General features: G+C 37.5%; 1 protein-coding gene across 1 annotated transcript in view; it reads left to right on the plus strand.

Annotated features, from left to right (window-relative positions):
• The first annotated feature begins 10,918 nt into the window (after window positions 1-10,918).
• Window positions 10,919-19,641, plus strand: part of IL13RA2 (interleukin 13 receptor subunit alpha 2) — a 38,120-nt gene continuing 29,397 nt past the window's right edge. Inside the window, exon 1 of the mRNA XM_021932555.2 lies at window positions 10,919-11,025. The gene's annotated coding sequence lies outside the window, so the exon portion shown is untranslated. The remainder of the gene's footprint in view (window positions 11,026-19,641) is intronic.

The following is a 19,641-nucleotide window of genomic DNA, read 5'->3' on the forward strand; positions in this document are numbered from 1 at the left end:
TGCAAAGGTAAAAGACTAATACACACCTGCTTCTTCCCCACATAGCCTTCTTGAATACTTTATATGAATATCAATGTATTTTTTAGAGAAAATAATTCCTGCCTTGGGACCCAGGCACAATGGAGTGATACCAATACTGAGACTTGTAACCACAGTACATGGCAAGGGGTAAATCCTGGCAAGTTATAGACAGGTGGAGCTTCATTTTATTCACCCCCTGCCTACTCTTCCAATCAAAACTTTCCATCACCTAATTCACATGTAGGCTTACTCTGTGCCATGCACATAGTAGGTGCTTTACACATATTAATTCCTTTAATTCTTACTACTATCCTGTGGATTAAATCCTATTACTATCCCCATTTAAAGGATGAGGAAACTGAGGCATAGAGAACTTTAGTACATTTTCCAAGGTCACACAGTCAGTAAATGATGGAACTGAGATTCAAACCCAGGCAGACTGGCTCCAGATCTACGTTCTCGACCAATATACTATGGTATGGAACTTGTTTGATTAATTTAGTGGGTAAATCTGTATTTCTGTCAGCTACTCTGTGTCTTCTTCTAAATGTGGGCTACATCTGTTTGCTAGAGAGCAGCTCAGAACCAAGGAAAATGGTATACATCTTTGCTCTCAACATTTAAATGTGGCACCTAAAGATTAATGGGGAATCCCCCAAAATGATCTACTGAAACTAGCACCAACAGAAAATTGGTGTAGCAATTTGGTGACACAGGAAAGAAGAAGTATTTCTTTTTTATGAAGGGATCTTTTGAGTCCTGAGATTATAAAACTTTGAACAGCTCTCTCTTCAGGAAAATCTTTTTATTTTATTTTGTATTTTTCTATTATTGTTTTTTAGAGGTGGAGTCTTGCTATGTTGCCCAGCCTGACCTGAAACACTTCGGCTCAACCAATACTCCTACCTCAGCCTCCTGAGTAGCTGGGACTGCAGGTGTGCTCCACCATGCCTGGCCTCTTCAGGAAAATCTTCAGTTATTGTTCCACAGTTGTCACATTAGTGCAAAATTTGAAAATCAGTCTTCAAATTTGAATTGAAAAGGAAGAGAATGAGATATTTATAAGTAAGAAAATTTCATATTTTGGTGTGGTAATGTAATGAACCGGGCAAGGAAATGTTCTAGAAAATTATAAGAACTTACAAATAATGAGTCTTATAAAGTGAATAAGACTATGTAGCTTTTAAAAGTTTAGTGATTACCAATGTAGTGTTAACATTGCTGAAACTTTGATTGTTTAAAACAGAGTAGGTTAAAAGAAAGAGTGCAGAATTCTTATGACAGGTTACCATGTCAGATAATATATGTTTGTAATTGAGAATAAAGGACAAAAAAGACTATAATCAATGAACATCATTTACTTTACCTAGTGATATTTGATAATTATTTCCATCAATATATATTCATCTTTAGTAGTGTGTTAATTCTCTAGAAGTCATAATTTTCTAATTTTAGAAATACCTATGCCTAAGTCTGCTACATAAATGACCACTAGGCAATCTCATTCAGTCTCAGGGCTTTAAAGTAACATTTATATATTACTAACTCCAAAATTTTTATCTCTAGTACTGAATTCCACCCTAAGCTCCAGACTCATGTAACCACTCTCTACTCTGTATCTCTACTTGAAAGTCTAATGAGCAGCTCAAACTTATCATGTCCCAAACTGAATTCTTTGTTTTCACAATAAGCCTGCTTCTTCCCCAGTGTGCCTCATTTCAATAAATGTCACCACCATTTACTTAGTTGCTTAGGCTGGAATCCTTGGCATCATTTTTGATTACCCTCTCTCTCCCATAACCCACATCCAATCGTTTAGAAAATTATACCAGCCCTATGTTCAAAACGTATTCAGAATATGACACTTTTTGCCATCATAGTGCAAGTCACCATCATCTCTTGACTAGACAATTGCAGGAGCTTCTGAAATCATCTCCCTGATTCCATTTTGTATCCATCCAACTTATTGTCTCCTCAGCAGCTGAGTGATCTTTAAAAAATTAGTAATATCGTTCACCTCTCTGATCAAAACCTTCCAAGGCTCACCATCTCACTTAGTTTAAAAGTTGAAATCTTTTAAATGGCCTATGAGGCACCATACAAACTGCCCCCTCTACCCCTCTGACCTTTCTTTCTTCTACTTTTCTCCTTGCTTACTCTGCCCCAGCAACACCGGCTTCTTTGCCACAACCCACCAGTTACAGTCCCACTTCAGGACCATTGCATTTGCTATTTCTTCTGTCTGAAGCACTCACTACTCAGTTATCTTTGTGGGTCCTTCCTCAGAGAGGATATTCCTGATCACCCTTTCTAAAATAGCCTTGTTCTCTCAGACCACCAGTCTCTATCTAGCCTCTTACCTGAATTTTTTTTTTTGATGGTTTATAATTACTTAACATATTTTTGCTTGTTTATTTGTTTATGGTCTCTCTCCATTACTAGAATGTAAACTCAACAAGTGTAGGAATTTGTCTATTTGTTCATTGCTATATCTCAATTACCTAGTATAGAACTCAATAATTATTAATTGAATAAATGACTGACTAAATGAATGAATCACTAAATTGCAGCAGCCTAGGGAGACAGTAGGTCTTAGTCTTAGGAAAGAACTAAAACATGTCTTCAAAGATATACTGCCAATCTAAAATAGTTTACAAGATCACCCCAATATTAATGTACAAATCCAGCTGTTCTCTTTTCTGGGAATACAGTCAGTTTAAAGTCAATGCTAATATGTAGTAAATATGATCCACAAAATCTGTGATTTTCTTGTAAGTTAAATAAAAGGATTCATAGATGAGGTGCTTTTGAAACTCTGTTTAGTAACCTGTTCAAGCATTTCAAAACCTACATGCCACTAATAAAATGACAACTTGAGAAAATTAATATTTAGTTTTTGGCTGGGCGTGATGGCTCACGCCTGTAATCCCAGCAGTTTGGGAGGCCGAGGCGGGGGGATCGCTTGAGGTCAGGAGTTAAAGACCAGCCTGGCCAACATAGTCAAACCCCATCTCTACTAAAAATACAAAAATTAGCCGGGCGTGGTAGTTGGCGCATGTAATCCCAGTTACTCAGGAGGCTGAGGCAGGAGAATTGCTTGAACCTGAGAGGTGAAGGTTGCAGTGAGTTGAGATGGCGCCACTGCACTCCAGCCTGAGCGACGGAGTGAGTGAGACTCTCTCCAAAAAAAAGAAAAATAGAAAACACAAGGTATACTGCCAATCTAAAATAGTCTCCTGCCAATCTACAATAGTCTACAAGATCACCCCAGTATTAATGTAAAAGTCCAGCTGTTCTCCTTTCTGGCAATACAGCCACTTTAAAGTCAGTGCTAATATGTAGTGAATATGATCCATAAAATCTGTGATTTTCTTCTAAATTAAATAAAAAGATTCATAGATGAGGTGCTTTGAAACTCTGTTTAGTAACTTGTTTAAACATTTTAAAACCCACATGCCACTAATAAAATGACAACTTGAGAAAATTAATATTTATTTTTGATGCTTGTTTTTCTGAAATTATGGTGTATCCTGGCTATTAGGGATTTTATGTTGCTTGTCTACTCTCCAACTGGGACTTAATGTCTTAATTTTATTAAGACTCAATCCAAGGACACACATGTGTACCTTCTGGTTTCCTGTTGATAGTTCATTAACAAGTTCATTATGTGTTAGTTCCTGTCTCAGCATTATCAAGAACCAACCAGGAAAGATCATGATTTTAGGGCAAAATTTTATATGATTGCTTTTCTGAACTCTTGTGATTGAAGAACTATTTATTTTATAACACATTTTGGACACTAAAGGAGACAAATACAAAAGAATTGTTTTGTAATTGCTATTCTTGGAAAAAATAGGTAGAAAAAGATATATATCTGGTAATGCTGAAGAATATCCTAGTTTGTTTTCATGCATTTATGGAGAAAGGAGTTTTTACCATATTGCATTAATTATCTTCAAATGATTCAAATGAATTAAAGATTATTTATTATTAAGTGGCAGTGTGATCTAGTGAAAACTGATTCTATTATTGGCTTTGTCACTAGCTAACTAAATAACCCTGACAAGGTCTTCTTTCCTTTCAGGGCCTTGATTTCCTTGTCTGTAAAAGAGGGAGTTAGACTAGAGTTCTTAGATTTGTTTCAGTCATACCAGTTTAAGGTTCTGTGAATTCCATACTTCCTGCCTTTTGAGTGTTGAAGTATCAGTTTTCATGAGAGGATAAATTAATAAATATTTTGTTACCTTGATAATTGTTGAAGCTAGATAAATGTTACATGTGATTTCATCATATTAATTTCACTTTTGTGTATGTTTGAATATTCTTACAATAGCAAATTTAGAAATATAATTGACTATTACATTTTATGATAGATAATTTACTACATTCAAACTGATCTTGCAAAGTCTATTTTATGTCTACAATGTTTTGTTCCATTGTCCTCTGAAATATTTATACAAAATAGCAGCCCCTTTTATGTTCATTCCAGGGTGGTTTTCTTCAGTTTTTGGGTAACTATGCCAAGGTTCAGACCAGATTGCAAACTTTCCCTGTGTACAGATTTTCAAAGTGAAGGTATTCATTAATCAGGAAGCTAGCAAAAGCTTTTCATAAGCATATTATAATTTGTACTGACTTGGTAACCCACAATGTATAATTTAAGTTGGCTTAATTATCTGTAACTAACTCTTAAATACAGGATGATTTTTCTCCTTGACATCCTACACATTGCCAGGCCGTTTCTGGAAGAAAGTGGGGCAGACTATGTTGTAGCTAAGAAAATGTCTTGACGTCAAGCAATCTTGGATTCAAATGCCCATTTCAGCCACTTCCTAAAAGTAAAACCTTGGAAAAATGATTTAACTTTTCGGAGCCTTAGTTTCCTCTTCTGTAAAACGGAAATGCCAAGAGTAGTTTCTACATCATGGAGTTATTGTGAGGACTAAAGAACATGAGTAGTCATTGAACATACTGCCTGACATGCAGTTTAAATCAGCAATATCTACTGTCATTATTATCTTCGTCATTGGGTTATTTGCATTATTCGAATAAAATTATATGTGGAGGAAGTTTTAAAAAATAAAGGAGGAAATATGGTTACATTTAATAAATATTTATTGAATGCATGCTATATTCTAGAAAATGGATTTACAGAGGTAAGTAAGGCACACTTTTTGCCCCTAAGGAAATCACATGCTAAGGTCAGAAACAGACATGTGAAACATTAGTCAGGACTGAACCTAATGGAGTGGCAGAGTAGGGAATTGCTGTTATGCTAGGATTTAAAGGGAAGTAAAAACAAACCAAGACACAAAAATTTCCAGCCCATCACTGGATTTGAAACACCATTAGCATATTTTCCCTTTGGATTTTGTACATTCTTTGATTTTTGGATTCCATGAGCAAATATCTTTTGGAAGAGTAAGTAATGTCAATTAGCACTTTAATGGATATTTGTTTCCGTATTAATTAAGCTACAGGGCAAACTGCTATAATCAAGAAACTTCAAAATATGACAGCTCAAGCAAAAGACAAAAAGATGGGAAGACAGCACTGCCGCAGGAGATCACTCAAGGCCTAGGGTCCTTCTACCTGATTTCTTTGCCACTTCCTAGTGCATGTTGACATTGTCAATGTGGTTAAATATGGCTTCCACTATTACATCTGGGCTACAGCCTGCTGGGGGGAGAGAAAGAAGAGGAGAAATGATTTTCTTGTTAAAACATGACTCAAAGTTTGCACACATCACTTCTTGCATCTCATTATCTAAATTTCAGTCATATTTTCATACCAAGCAGCAAAGGAGTCTAGAAAATGTAGTCTCTAGACTGGAGGCCATGTACACAGCTAAAACTCATGAGTTTCTATCACTATAATAAAAGGAAAAATAGTAGAATTGACACTGGGAAATAATTAGTCTCTGCCAGAGTTCATCAACAATTTTATCTTGATTAGCTTCCTAAAAGACCTAGGCTTTTACAAAAAGGTAGGCTCTGTGAGTTTGATAAAGAAAGTGTTATAAAGAAGTGTCAACCTCAAATAATCAAAAAGGTAAAAATCTAATTGAAAGAGAGTTTATTTAAGTGCAATGTGTGAGGACAGACCTCAGAAACTCCAACACCAAGGGAATGGAGTCAGCATTCTGAAGTAGGGAAGGTAAGGTTTTATTTATACAGGCAGAGACAGAGGAGTTTTTAGCAGGATTACAGCATTATTCATACAAGGCTGGTGCTTAGTTATAGCAATTTGATTGGTTATAGTCAGTGTTTCTTTTTGGAAAGGATATATTTAACATTTTTTACAGAGAGTATAATCATCATGGGTTTTCTGTCATCTAGTTTGAGCAAAGCAGGACACCAGAGAGGAAGTTAATCTATAACAAGAGTCATTCATTAAGAAGGCAGGAGATTTTTGTCCCTGACATTGTTTAATTATCTCTAGTAATGGTACAGAACAAGAAAAATAAGAAAGTGAGTCAACGTATAACCTGAGAACAGAAGTTGTATCCATCTGTGGCTTGAATCACAGTTACATTTCTCTCAGAGCTTAAAGTGTTTTTGGGGATTCCACGGCTTTTAAATTTTATTTATTTTCACAGAAGGTTGACTTGTCTGGAGTATTTTCTGATACCAACCAATTCTCTAAATCTCTGATTCTCTGACAGCAACTGGGCATCCAACAATTCAATTCAATTATGACACTATCTGTAGTTAGCACAGACATGGCTGGTTAAGGGCTCAGTCCCACAAGACTGCCCCACTTCAGGTGCCAGTAGCAAGTCCCAATGCTTCAGACTAACTGGCTCTTCAGTTTCAATAATTTGATAGAATGATTCACAGAACTCAGGAAAACACTACTATTATCAATTTATTATAAAAAAATACAATTCAAAACAGTCAAATGGAAGAACTTCATAGGGTAAGGTATGGGGTAGGGAGTTGTGGACCTTCCATGCCCTCTTCAGACATGCCGCCCTCCCAGCACCTCAGTGTGGAAGCTCTTGGAACCCTTTGGTTTATGTTTGTTTTTTTAAGTGGAGGTTCCATTATGTAGGCATGATGGATCAAATCATTGGCCATTGGTAATTGATTCAATCTCTGAAACCTCTACCATCCCTGGAGGTCAGGGGTGGGCCTGAAAGTTCAAACCCTCTAACTGAGTGGTTGGTTCCTCTGGCCACTAGCCCCTATCCTCCAAGAGTCACTTCATTAGCATAAATTCAGGTGTAGTTGAAAGGGGCTCATTATGAATAATAGAAGACATTCCTATTACTCAGGAAATTCCAAGGGTTTTAGGCACTCTGTTGAGATAACCCAGGACAAATGTCAAATATACATTTTATTATTCTACAATTTGGTATTATCAGGAGCCAGGGTGGTTCTCCAAACCATCTCTGCATGAAGATACTCACCCTTTTGACAACACAGGTAGAGTTTGTTGTTCTCTCCTCTGAGCTCCCTTTGCTGCCAATGACCTCTATCATAGTGTCCTGTTCTTCTCACACTGTACCATAAATATTTCATAGTTTCTGGTTTCTATCCTTCTAACTAGAATGTGAGCCACAATGCTTGGCACATTATTGCTTTGTAACTCTTGAATGAGTGAATGGCAAACAGTCTGGCACAGCCAACCTCTGTGGTCTCTGTTCATGACTGGTATTAATTGTTAATTCCAGTAAGTTTCTAGGGACTAGACCCTGATGTTGCTAATTGTATTTTCCAAATCTTGTGGGTTTCCTGAGAATCTCAGGTCTGGTTTCCTACTGTTGAATCTGTGGTAGTCTAGAGGGTGAATTCAGAGTTCATAAATTAGTTTTATCAAACTAACTGGATTTGGGGGAAAGCAGAAAATCTTGATGCCCTCTATCTCACAGAGTGTGTTCTTTATAGGAGACCAATGTTCTATGCAATATGCCAACTTTACCAAATAACTTTTCAAGTCAGTCTCGTGGGGATGGTTTGATTTTTTAAAAATGCCTTTAGAACCTTAGAAGTGACATTTGCATGAATGTTTAAAATCTGTTACCAAATTCAGGGAATTTTGTTTAAACCATGTGTGTACATGTGCATATATATATAACCTAAATGTCAAAGCATTGTTTATTTTTCTTGTTTTTGCCTATTTAATGCCCTTTAACCTTACCAAGGCCATTAAATACTTGAGACATTAGATGCTGCCTTTGCCGATTACCTCATTTGTATAGCAGTTTAGGAATACTCATTTCCTGTTTTGATAATTAACAGAATACTTGGGATTATAAAGCTTTACAGAATGACATCTGCCAGTTGACCATTTTAGCTACTGAGGTATCAAACAAAACAAAACAAAACAAAACATCCCAGCAGTGGAATGACTCTATGGGAAGAGCATAAGCCTAGGTGTCAAATCTAGGTGACCTAGGTTTGATTTCTCCTGAAGTTTTGACTTCTGGAAAGTAACTTAATAGTCATTTGTAAAACTAAAATAATACCCACTTGCTTGTCTGAGGGGGATACTAGATAAAATAAAGTAGTGTATATATTCCTGCTGGAGAGGCTATGGAACGTCCTTGTCTAGCCTAGCTCCATTCTAGCTGCACCTAATTGTGTCACAATGACTTAATCTCAACTGTCCTGAAAAATTTCCCCATTCTTAGGCTTTGATGTACCTTTCACTCCACACCCGTTGGGTAACACTTACCCAACGTCTGCATCAAGTTTGGGTTTACACCTTCTCTTCAATTTGGTGTAGACCATCTTGCAGCTAGAGAGGGGTTGCCCCAAGTAGTCTTACCCATCCTCCTTTCTCTGCACCATTCAAGTTTACTCCCAAATCTTCTTTTCTTAGGACCTGAAATATGCCTTGTGTCTGGAGCAGAGATTAATGATTGCTAAGGTACAAGTATACAAGTATCAATGACAAAGAATATATTTATTCAAAGCTAAGAATATATTTATTTGTATTGATGCCATTAGAAAGCATTCAAATAGGACTTTTAGTAGATTAAAATGAATTATCTTTTTAGTGTATTTTTTTTCACACCAAGAAGCAAAGCTTACCTTATGCTTTCACTGATTAAGCTATCAAATCAAGGTGGAAGGGAATATCTAATGGACTTTAACAACTGAGGCATGGTGCATTATTGTTTCTAACTGTATTTGATTAACTAAATTTAACTTGTGGTTTGCATATCTACAAATAAATGTACTTTATTATTCCAAGATATTTTTATGCTTCCATTTCTTTGAGTTGTACTCCAATATCATAGTATATAATAAGAATATCACGAAGTTGGGCTAGTGGCATTGAAAGATAAGTTATAGCATAGTGAAATATTTGCAAGAGCTAGAGGATTCAGGGGAAACAGGAAGCTTGAAGAAAACTTCCTGGAGGTGTTTTTTTTTTTTCTTTAAATAGAAGAAGACAAATTAGTTAATTGAAAATGCAATCTCAGGAAAAAGAAAGAAGATTTTGAATCTAGATCTTCTTTTTCTTACCGTCATGTCAGCAAATTCTGATTAGAAAATTCCTCCTGTAGGCCTGATAAATAATTTCTGCTAAAAATTATTGTGAGAGAGCCAAATCAGCTGACATCTGAAAAGTAAATACAAAACTCCCTAAACAATTCCCAGTTTCTTCCCACCCTCCTAACTTTAATTTAGGGAGAAACATCAGCTATGGAAATGAATAAAAAAGAAAGACATCTAGGAGTAAAAAACATCTTGGGGTACAACATAAAGCTAATGGTGGAGAGAGGATTGCACACGTGGCCCACTCTTCATTCACACTCTTGCCTTTTATTTGTTTATTCACGTATCTAGTGTAAAACCTATCTTTAGAATCTGAGAGAAGTTATCAAGTCTGAACCTGTGTTCCAAAGCAAGGAAGATAATTTGTATCTATCGGATGGTGTACAGATTGGATACAGCCTCAATTCATTCCCTTTTGGGAATAAATGACTGGCATCTCATCTGCTCCAGAAAAGCATCAAAAGTATTCTGGCTTCTTATGGCTTGCGTGGTTCCTGGACATGGAGATTAAACCAGGGGCAGACAAAACCTCTTTGGAGACTTGAAGGATAAGGGACAATTTGGTGGTGGCCTGAATTTACAAAAATAAACTCCTGTTTGGTTGTGTAAAGAATGATTTGATAAATTTCCAATGGGAAACAACATATATACATAATACTTACTGAATTTTAATTACAACATCAAGAATTTTAGAAATCAAGGAAGCTTTAGACAATGACATAGTTCTATTGGCTCCTTTTACACATGAGAAACTGACAATTGCTTAGGGAAAGTACAGGGGCAATTTTTGTTTGGGAATAGGAGGTTAGACCAGATTACTTCTGAGATCCCATTCAGTAAGTTTTTGAAACTGAGGCCCAAAGAAGTTAAGGAAATTGCCCTAGGTCACAGAGCTGACTGGGAGGGAAAGCCTAGAGTAGAATCCGGGTTTCTGGATTCCTTATCTGTTTATGACTCCTTTTGTACTTAAAGTATTTGAAACTCAAAATAATAATGCCTTTGGGTAGTACACTTTAGGGAAACAACATAAACCTGGCAATCAAATGCTTACCTTTGGATTATCTTTTAATTCCCAATGTGATGAGTCACACAGCTAAAACAAAACAAAATAAAACAAAAAAAAAAGAAAAAAAGAAAAAAGAAAACACTGGCATACTAAGATGCTGTATCAGGAGCTAATTAAAAGGGGGAAGAAAACACTCAGATGAACTTTGTAATTTCCTCTGAATCTTTTGACAAATGTAACCTTAAATGCTGACCTGTTTTGGATGCAAATTTTCTAATGACGGTTGGTATTTTTCATGGATAAAGCAAGAGCTCCTCCTACATTTTTAAAAGAAAGGCTTTAGTTCTAAGATCCTTTAAAATCCATTTAAACTAAGGAGCTGTTCATTGAGACAGTCTTCAGTGGTATTACAGAATTTGATTACAACTGGACACATTATTCATATAGAGTAAGTCTGATACTTTAGGGGAGAAAGTTTGCAGGTAAGAGGTAAGTTTTGAATATTTGTATCACTTTCTTCACTTTTTCCTAATGGGATCTTGAATCTTTTTGGGGCAAAAATAGTTTGATTTGATACAACAATAATTTGGGGAGTACTGCATTTTTTTCCCTCATGAAGCTTATGGGTGCTGGATCATCAGTATGGATAGCACTATTGCTTTAATTTTATTGTTGTTTTCTTATTAGCCTTATTAGCCTTTATTTTCTATAAAATTCATACCTCATAAAGCAAACCTGTTTTTTTTTTGGTGGTGGTAAGGTAGTTGCATTTTAGAGTTAGGATGTTCTCTGAGATTAATTTCTATCTGATTTTTTTCTATGAGTCAGAATCCTTGACTTTGCAGCAACTTTTATCTCTTAAGCTCACAGACAATCATAGAACTTCTCTAAAATGAATGATTTCATTATCTTTGTATGATGTTTTGAATTAAGTTATAGAATATGCGTGTCCTTTTATGCATAATTTGCTCCTATATTATGATTTCATATACAGTAGAGTTATTCATATAAAATTTCCAATTTTCACAGCTTTTGCTCTGAAATGAACTATCATCTCATACTTCTGATGCTTGTTTTCCTCTATAGTTAACACTTAAATAATGAACATCACTTTTACAAACTGTACCCATTTTGGGTGCTTCCGGATTAGTTTTCTTCTTTAAATATGTAAGACGATACATAAAAGCAGGACATGAACACCAAAAATTAATGAACTCTTTAAAAACAACTTTTTAAAGAGATTGGTTCTCACTCTGTTGCCTAGGCTGGGCTTGAATTCCTGGGCTCAAGCAATCCTCCCTCTTTAGCCTCTCAAGTAGCTGGTACTACAAGCACGCATCAGCTATTTTTTATTGAAATTTTTAAAACTCTGAAATGCTTTAGAGTGGAATTAGAATTCAATCCCAAGTCTGCCTTACTTCAAAATCTGAGCTCTTTCTCCTATTCCACACTGCCTACTAAGGTATTAGACTAATATATTTCAGCTATTTTTGACTGAAATTTTAATAAATTCTATAATGTTTTAGAGAGTTTGTGACTCAAATAAATTGCACAGATCTATTATTATCATTATTATTACTAAGTGGGGAGAGTACTAAACTAAGGACCAAGAAATCTGATTTCCAATTCTAGATCTTCCTTGCATAGCTGTGTGACCTTGGAATGGACACCCCACCCTCCCTATCTTACTTTCCTCATCTGTAAAATGAACCAGATGTCCTGACTCTACCTAATGTTATGAAAGGCAATAAAATGTTAGAAATAACTACTTAAACGGTAGGATAAGACAAAGGAGAGGTAGAATGCCTATTGGATTGTTTTTATTTTTTGGTGCTGAGATCTCACCTGTAAATGATGAGTTGCTGCTTCCAAGGCATTTTTTTTTTTTTTTTTTAAATCAAAGAAATGTATCATATGTATTTTGCTACAACTTGGAGAAGTCAGGGTGGGGTGGGTTGCTTGTTCCTTTTGATATATTTTTTCAGTGTCTTCAAGGAATCAATAGGAGGTGGCTTCTGGATATGAGGGAAGCACTAGACAGCTAACAATTGAATTATCATGCCCACTGTGCTACAGACATTTTATATACACTATTCCATTTAATCATTTCCTAAGCCTTATGTAGGCAAGTAATATTGCCTTCATTTCATGGATAAGAAAATTGGGATAGAGATAGCTCAAGTATTGAAACGGGAGAGTTCCCTTATGCCCCTCGCAGGGCATGCCACAAGGGTCAGTTCTTCGGTATCAGGCTGCTGAAACCCCTATGGGAGCACGCAGACAGACAGGTCCAGAGGTCGTGGGGAGTGCTTTTGGCTTCAACCCCATGGCAGCACCTAGGGGTGAGTGTTTATGATTCCTGAAACCCAATGGGTGTGTGTTACAGTGTGCTCTTTCAGCTTTGCTGTCTGCCGATGGCTTGTATTAATCAGCTCAATTAGACTCTGCCTTACTGCAAGGACAGAGGGCTTTCTGTATCCTGAGTTCTTGCCCAGTATACCGGAAAAATCAGATCACACATTGGCTTGGAGGATGAATGCAAGGTTGTATTGAGTGGTGGAGGTGGCTCTCAGTGAGATGGATGAGGAGCCAGAAGGAGGATGGAGTGCAAAGGTGATCTTCCCCTGGATACTCCTCCAACTGCCCCTGGTCAAACTCCCCTCAGTGTCCATGTTGGTCTGCTGATGTCTGCTGATGTCTGCTGGTGTGTTCCTCTGGTCTTCTTGATGTCCAACCACTTGTGTCCATGCCCGCTGTGGTCTCAAGTTTTTATGGGCACAGGATGGGGAACATGGTGGGCCAGAGTGGTCATGGAAAATGCAACATTTGGGCGTGAAAACAGGAGTGCCTGTTCCCACTTAGGTCCATGGTCACAGGCCCTAGGGTGGAGCCCTTGCCAGGGACTCTGTCCTTCTCTACCCAGCACTTTCCTGCCCCCCTCCCGTATCACTGTCATGCCAAGATCTATGTGGCTTTTTTCATTACCCCATCCTACTTCTGTGGTCACTCTGAGACAATTCTGAGAAGATAAACTCTTTAGAATTGGGTCTTCCATTGTGCCTGTGGGGTAAAAATTTATTCTGGGGAGACGGATAATATATAGAGTCACATAGAGTAGATTGGTAGGTGCTTCCATGGTGTGATGTGGGAGGCAGTGGTAGGTGAATGCCCATAAATGTTATCTTCATTGGCCTGTCATAGTTACTTTTCCTGAGATTTTTTACCACTAAAGTAATGCTTTTTTATTTGTTTATTTTTCTTTGCCAGTGGGGAGGTTGATGGGAAAGTTTCAATTTCAACTATGCATACTCCTAGAAAGGTTCATGTATGAAACCTTTTATTGTCTAATACCTGAGTAGGTATTATGGAATACTAAAAAGGGATCAAATTTTGGAGTGACACAGACCTAGGATTGAATTTCGATCCACCACTTACTAGCTGTTTAATTTGCACATGATACTTCATCTTTCAGAGCTTCACTTTCTTCTTGAGCAAAACAAAGATAATAATGCCTATGCATTGACCCTTAGCATAATAAGCATAATGCATCAATCATCTGCTGTAGATAGCTGTAGGAGAATGGGAAGAGCACTAGAATGGAAGTCTAGAGACTTGGTGTCCTATGACACCAAATATGAAGCTATATTTGTTTCATTCATTCAAGTAAATACTTATTGAGCTTCTACAATGTGTCATGCACTGTGCTAGGCACCGGGGATACATCAATGAACAATCAGAAGTCCCTGTCTTCTTATATCTTAAATTCCAGTTTCATGCTAACCTAACTATATCCATTTCCTGATCATGTAGAAAGGAATTATTGTTCTCCATATTTTAGAGATGGGAAACTAAAGGTTAAATGATACAATGATGAGGAAAATAAATATCCCTGACCTCATGATTGCAGTCCAATGAAACATAAATTAATCAGATAATCTCACAAATTAATATAAGATTTAAACCATGATAAGTCTCTAAAAGAAAGGTAGTCAATTCTCTGAAAACACGTAACAGGGACTTCATCTTTGAGCAGTTGACGTCTTAGCTGAGAACTGCAGAATGAATCAGTGCTAACCAGATCATCCTTCTCCATGTCCTTACTCAGATTCTTCTGGAATTCCCTTGGCTCTTTTACATCCTCTTTAGTGGTTATTGCAAACTTTTTCCTCTCTTTTTAAGCCTCCAACTCAGTTATTATGCATTTATTCTCAGGAGATGGGCTTGCCTGCTATTTCACACAGAAAATAAAAGCCATCAGATCTGCTTGAACCACTTATCCACCCACTTTCCTGTTTTTTACACACACATTGAGTTGTATCTTCACCCATGCTTTTGTCCTGTCTGAGAGGAAAAACTAGCCCTCTATCTGTCCAAGTTCAATTTGTCTGTGATTTAAAGCACATGCTGTCCTCTTGCTTTCTCAGGGCCCCTTTTCATAATTATCCTCTTTCTTCTCTGTGTTTTTAACCTTTTCCTCCCATTGAGTTCTTTTCATGACAAAAATAAAAATAAAAAGTAAATAAAAGAGACATCTTTTCTTGACCATTCCCTGTATAACCAAGTTGTGTACAACCTGTATAACAAGGCTTCAATAAAAGTGGTCCACACATATAACTGCCTTTACTAAGGTGGCTTATGCCTGTAATCCCAGCACTTTGGGAGGTCGAAGCGGGCATGGATCACAAGGTCAGGAGATGGAGACAATCCTGGCTAACTTGGTGAAACCCTGTCTCTACTAAAAATACAAAAAATTAGCCAGGCGTGGTGGTGGGAGCCTGTAGTCCCAGCTACTCGGGAGGCTGAGGCAGGAGAATGGCCTGAACCTGAGAGGCGGAGCTTGCAGTGAGCCAAGATCACGCCACTGCACTCCAGCCCAGGCGACAGAGCGAGACTCCATCTCAAAAAAAAAAAAAAAGACTAATTATTTCTTATTTCCAAATGCAACAGACACATTTCAATTCTTGTCCTACTTTCTCAAGTACCCGAATTTTTTGACATGTGAGGCACTTTGCTTTTTAATACTCTCTCTTTGAAATCTTCTGCTTCATTAGTTTCTGTGATACCACTTTCTCCTTTCCTTCCTCCTTCTTTTCTGGTCACTCTGTAGTCTCATTTGTGAACTACTCTATTGCAAATGCTACCTGCAAATTCAGTGGTCCAAATATCTCTACAATCTCTCCAGTTTTATTCTCTGTTTTCAACTGATCACTAAAGCCTGTCCATTTTACCTCTTTAATATACGTTATGTGTTCCATCTTTTTTAGAGCATTATTGTTTTCGTAGTATGGGTCTTCATTATCTCTATCCTGAACTATTTAAAAGTCTCCTAACTTGTTGTTTCTGTCTCCTTTCTTGTCCCCCTCAGATCTGTTCTTTCAAGGGTGGCAAAAGCCGTATTCCTGCAGTTTACATGTGTTAAAATGAGCTGTCTATTGGATATATCCCTCAGGTTCAGAAATCCTTCAGTACTATCTGATAGCCCTCAGGATTAAGTCCAAAGTCTTTTAATGTGGCTCAAAAGGCATGCCTATGTACATCTTATACTGCAGCCAAAAACAAACTATTTGTAGATCCCTGAATTCATTAAACTTTATCAACTCCCTGCATTTATTTAATTACCTGACCACCATTCCCAAGACCAGATTGAGTACCTGTCCTCTGTGCTTCTAAATGCTTGCCTCTTTCCTGGAACTTACTACATTTTATTATAAGTGACGTTAGTAAGAATCTAGTCCACAAATGGATATGCAAGAAATTTCACGTTTTAAAATGTTCTTATAAGCTCTCCTGTATTCAACATTCTGCCAGGAAAGTAAGACACACAATTTTAGTCAATACTCAAGCCTCCTGCTGAGTTATACAAATATTTTGAGGCCTTAGGCTACACCAAAACACAGATACTCCTCAACTTATGATGAGGTTATAATAAACCCATTGTAAGTTGAAAATATAAATTGAAAATGCATTTAATACACCTAACCTACCAACATCATAGTTTAGCCTAGCCTCCCATAAACGTGCTCAGAACCCTTACATTAGCCTACAGTTTTGCAAAATCATCTAACGGAAAGTCTATTTTACAATAAAGTGTCGACTATTTCATGTAACTGCATATCACTAGCCTGGGAAACAATAAAAATTCAACGTATATCAAAATTGTGATGGTTTTGCACCATCGTAAAGTCAAAAAATTGTAAATTGAACCATTGTAAGTTGGAGACCATCCGTACTGGGGAGGCCCTTTTAGCTATTGATCATTAATCTTCTGTCAACTCCCTGATGTACTCTCTGATACCCCATTTTGTCTCCACCTGGAATGGTCCTTTCATGTTTGCTGCTGCTGCTCCTATGCTATGCTTGGGGGCTTGGGGAACTGGATCACTGCTGAGTTTGGGTCCCCTGTATTTCAGGCTCGGCATACTCATTGAAACTTTTCTGAGCTTTTGCCCCTGTTTTAGGCTGCTGCCATCAAATGTTGAGCTGTTCCCTATTTTCCCTGCCACCACCAACTCCTATCAGACTCCTGACTTCTTTTTGTCTAAAGTCTGTGTCCCTTTTCCATCTCTCAGGGCTCTAAAAGGAATTTCATCTGTTGTCTTGAGATCCTCACTGATATTAGAGAGAATAATCTCTCCCATGAGTCTGGGTTTTGGGAAAATTAAAGCCAGGAAGGCAAGTGTAGACAAGTGGCAACAGGGGAGGAGGAATTTCCATGGGTAAGAAACAATAAAATGGCCCATTTATCTTCTAGAAATGGGATGAAAAATAGAAAAAACAGGGCAAAACACAAATGATCGTCTCAAAATAACGTAGCCACATACTTGTCTGGTTAGAAGACTGTCCTCTTCACTAAATGGTGAGTGCCTTTTAAAATATTGCAGAATTTTATTCACTTATATTTTAGTAGAGAGTACAGAGGAGACTCGCAATCCAATCAGGGGGAGAGAATAGAGAAAGCTTATAGAATGAAGTAGTACCTGAGCTAAATCTAAATGACTAGACTAGGTAAAGCAGTATTGATATCAGTGGGAAAAGGCTTAGAGATAAAATAAGACCCGACTTTTCAAGACCTATAAGTAGAAGATGAGTCTAAAAGTGGAAAAGTATTGCTTGCCATGCTAAATATTTTGTATGTTGTTTTATAAGACAACACAATATAGAGGTTAAAGGCACAAACTCTGAAATGGCATTGCCGGGCTTTGAATTTTGGCTCCATCACTTGATAGCTATGAGACCCCAAGGGAATCATGTAGCTTCTCTGTGTTACAGTTTCTATATTAGTAAAATGTGATAACATCAGTACCTACTTCATAATACCATAGTAAGGACTAAGTGAATTAATACAGTGAAGTGCTTAGAAAAACACTGTCACACCAGAAGCACATTGAATTGTGAGTTATTATAAATTGTTCTGCAGAGCAGTGGGAAACCAATGAAAAAGTTTGAACATATTTGAGTTTTTAGAAGGTCGTGCTAGCTACAGTGTGAGAATGACCAGAACCCGACTTATTGTAAGATGGAAAATGCATGGGGAGGTTATTGCTGTTGATTAGTCAAGAGATGGTAATGGCTAGAATCTGTCGTGGCAGTGAAGAAGGAGTGATACAGATGGACTGCAAAGATGCTTAGAGAATTGAATCTTTAGGATATTGTGTATGTGCATGAAATGGTGGTTGAGGATAAATGAGAGAAAGGAATCTAAGATGACTTCTAGGTTTCTGGCTTGGGAAGTCATCCTAGCATTTGATAAAGGAAATAAAGAAAAGGAAGATGATCAGCTGTGTTGGCTGAGCATGGTGGCTCACACCTGTAATCCCAGCACTTTGGGAGGTGCTGGCAGATCACCTGAGGTCAGGAGTTTGAGACTAGCGTGGCCAACATGGTGAAACTCTGTGTCTACTAAAAATACAAAAACTAGCCAGGCATGGTGACAGGTGTCTGCAATCCCAACTACTCGGGAGGTTGAAGTAGGAGAATCGCTTGAACTCGGGAGATGGATGTTGCAGTGAGCCAAGATTGTGCCACTGCACTCCAGCCTCGGTGACAGAATGAGACCCTTCTCAAAAAAAAAAAAAGGTTGTGTTAATGTTTTGGGTATTTGTAATCTTCATGGATTTCATGTTCTCTGAAGCAGAGATAACTGAATGATATCATCCATCAGTAATTTGAAATCATGTATTGAAGGATTTTCTAGATACTTTAAGATAATCTGACTAAGGAGAAATTTAGTACTGTTCCAAGGAAGATATACTTTCTTCTCCATGCTTTTCTTTGATAAGTTTGTTAATTATATAGTTTAAAAATATTGTTGAGAAAAATCCTTTGGTGACTGATGAGTGATATTTGAGAAATGGACAGGACTTGACTATGGATTGACTATGGTGGTGTGTAGATGTCTAGGGTAACTCTCTGGCTTCTACTGTTGAATGGATACTGCAAGAACACTTGTTTTCAAGTGGGAGATCATGATTCTGGCATTTGACATTTTGCATTTGATGTATGCTTGAGACTTCCACGTGAAGATATTTAGAAAGCAATTAGATATACATCCCTGGAGCTCAGAAGAATAGTTCACATGGGAGATTGTCTCAGTCTGTTTTGTGTTGCTATAAAGGAAAACCTAAGGCTGGGTAGTTTATAGATAAAAGAGTTTATTTGGTTCATGTTTCCGCAGGCTGTACAAGAAGCATGGTTCTGGCGTCAGATTCTGGTAAGGACCTCAAGAAGCTTTCAATCATGGTGGAAGGCAAAGTGGGAGCAGGTGTGTCACATGCAAGAGAGGGAAGAAGAGAGAGTGGGGAGGAACGTGACAGGCTCTTTTTAACAACAGATCTACATGAACTAATAATAGAGCAAGAACTGACTCATTACCAAGGGAACAGCACCAAGCCATTCATGAGGGTCTGCCTTTATGACCCAAAGACCTCTCACTAGGCCCCACTTTCAACACTGGGGATCAGATTTCAACATGAGATTAGGAGGGGACAATATCCAAAGTATATCAGAGATATATTTTGGAAGTCATTGGTATATAGATGATAATGGAAGCTGTGGAGGCAGAAAAAATTACCTAGGGAGAATATAGAATCAAAAGAGGTGAAGGCC

This window comes from Papio anubis, chromosome X (genome assembly GCF_008728515.1).
Source record: "Papio anubis isolate 15944 chromosome X, Panubis1.0, whole genome shotgun sequence".
NCBI classification, from domain to species: domain Eukaryota; kingdom Metazoa; phylum Chordata; class Mammalia; order Primates; family Cercopithecidae; genus Papio; species Papio anubis.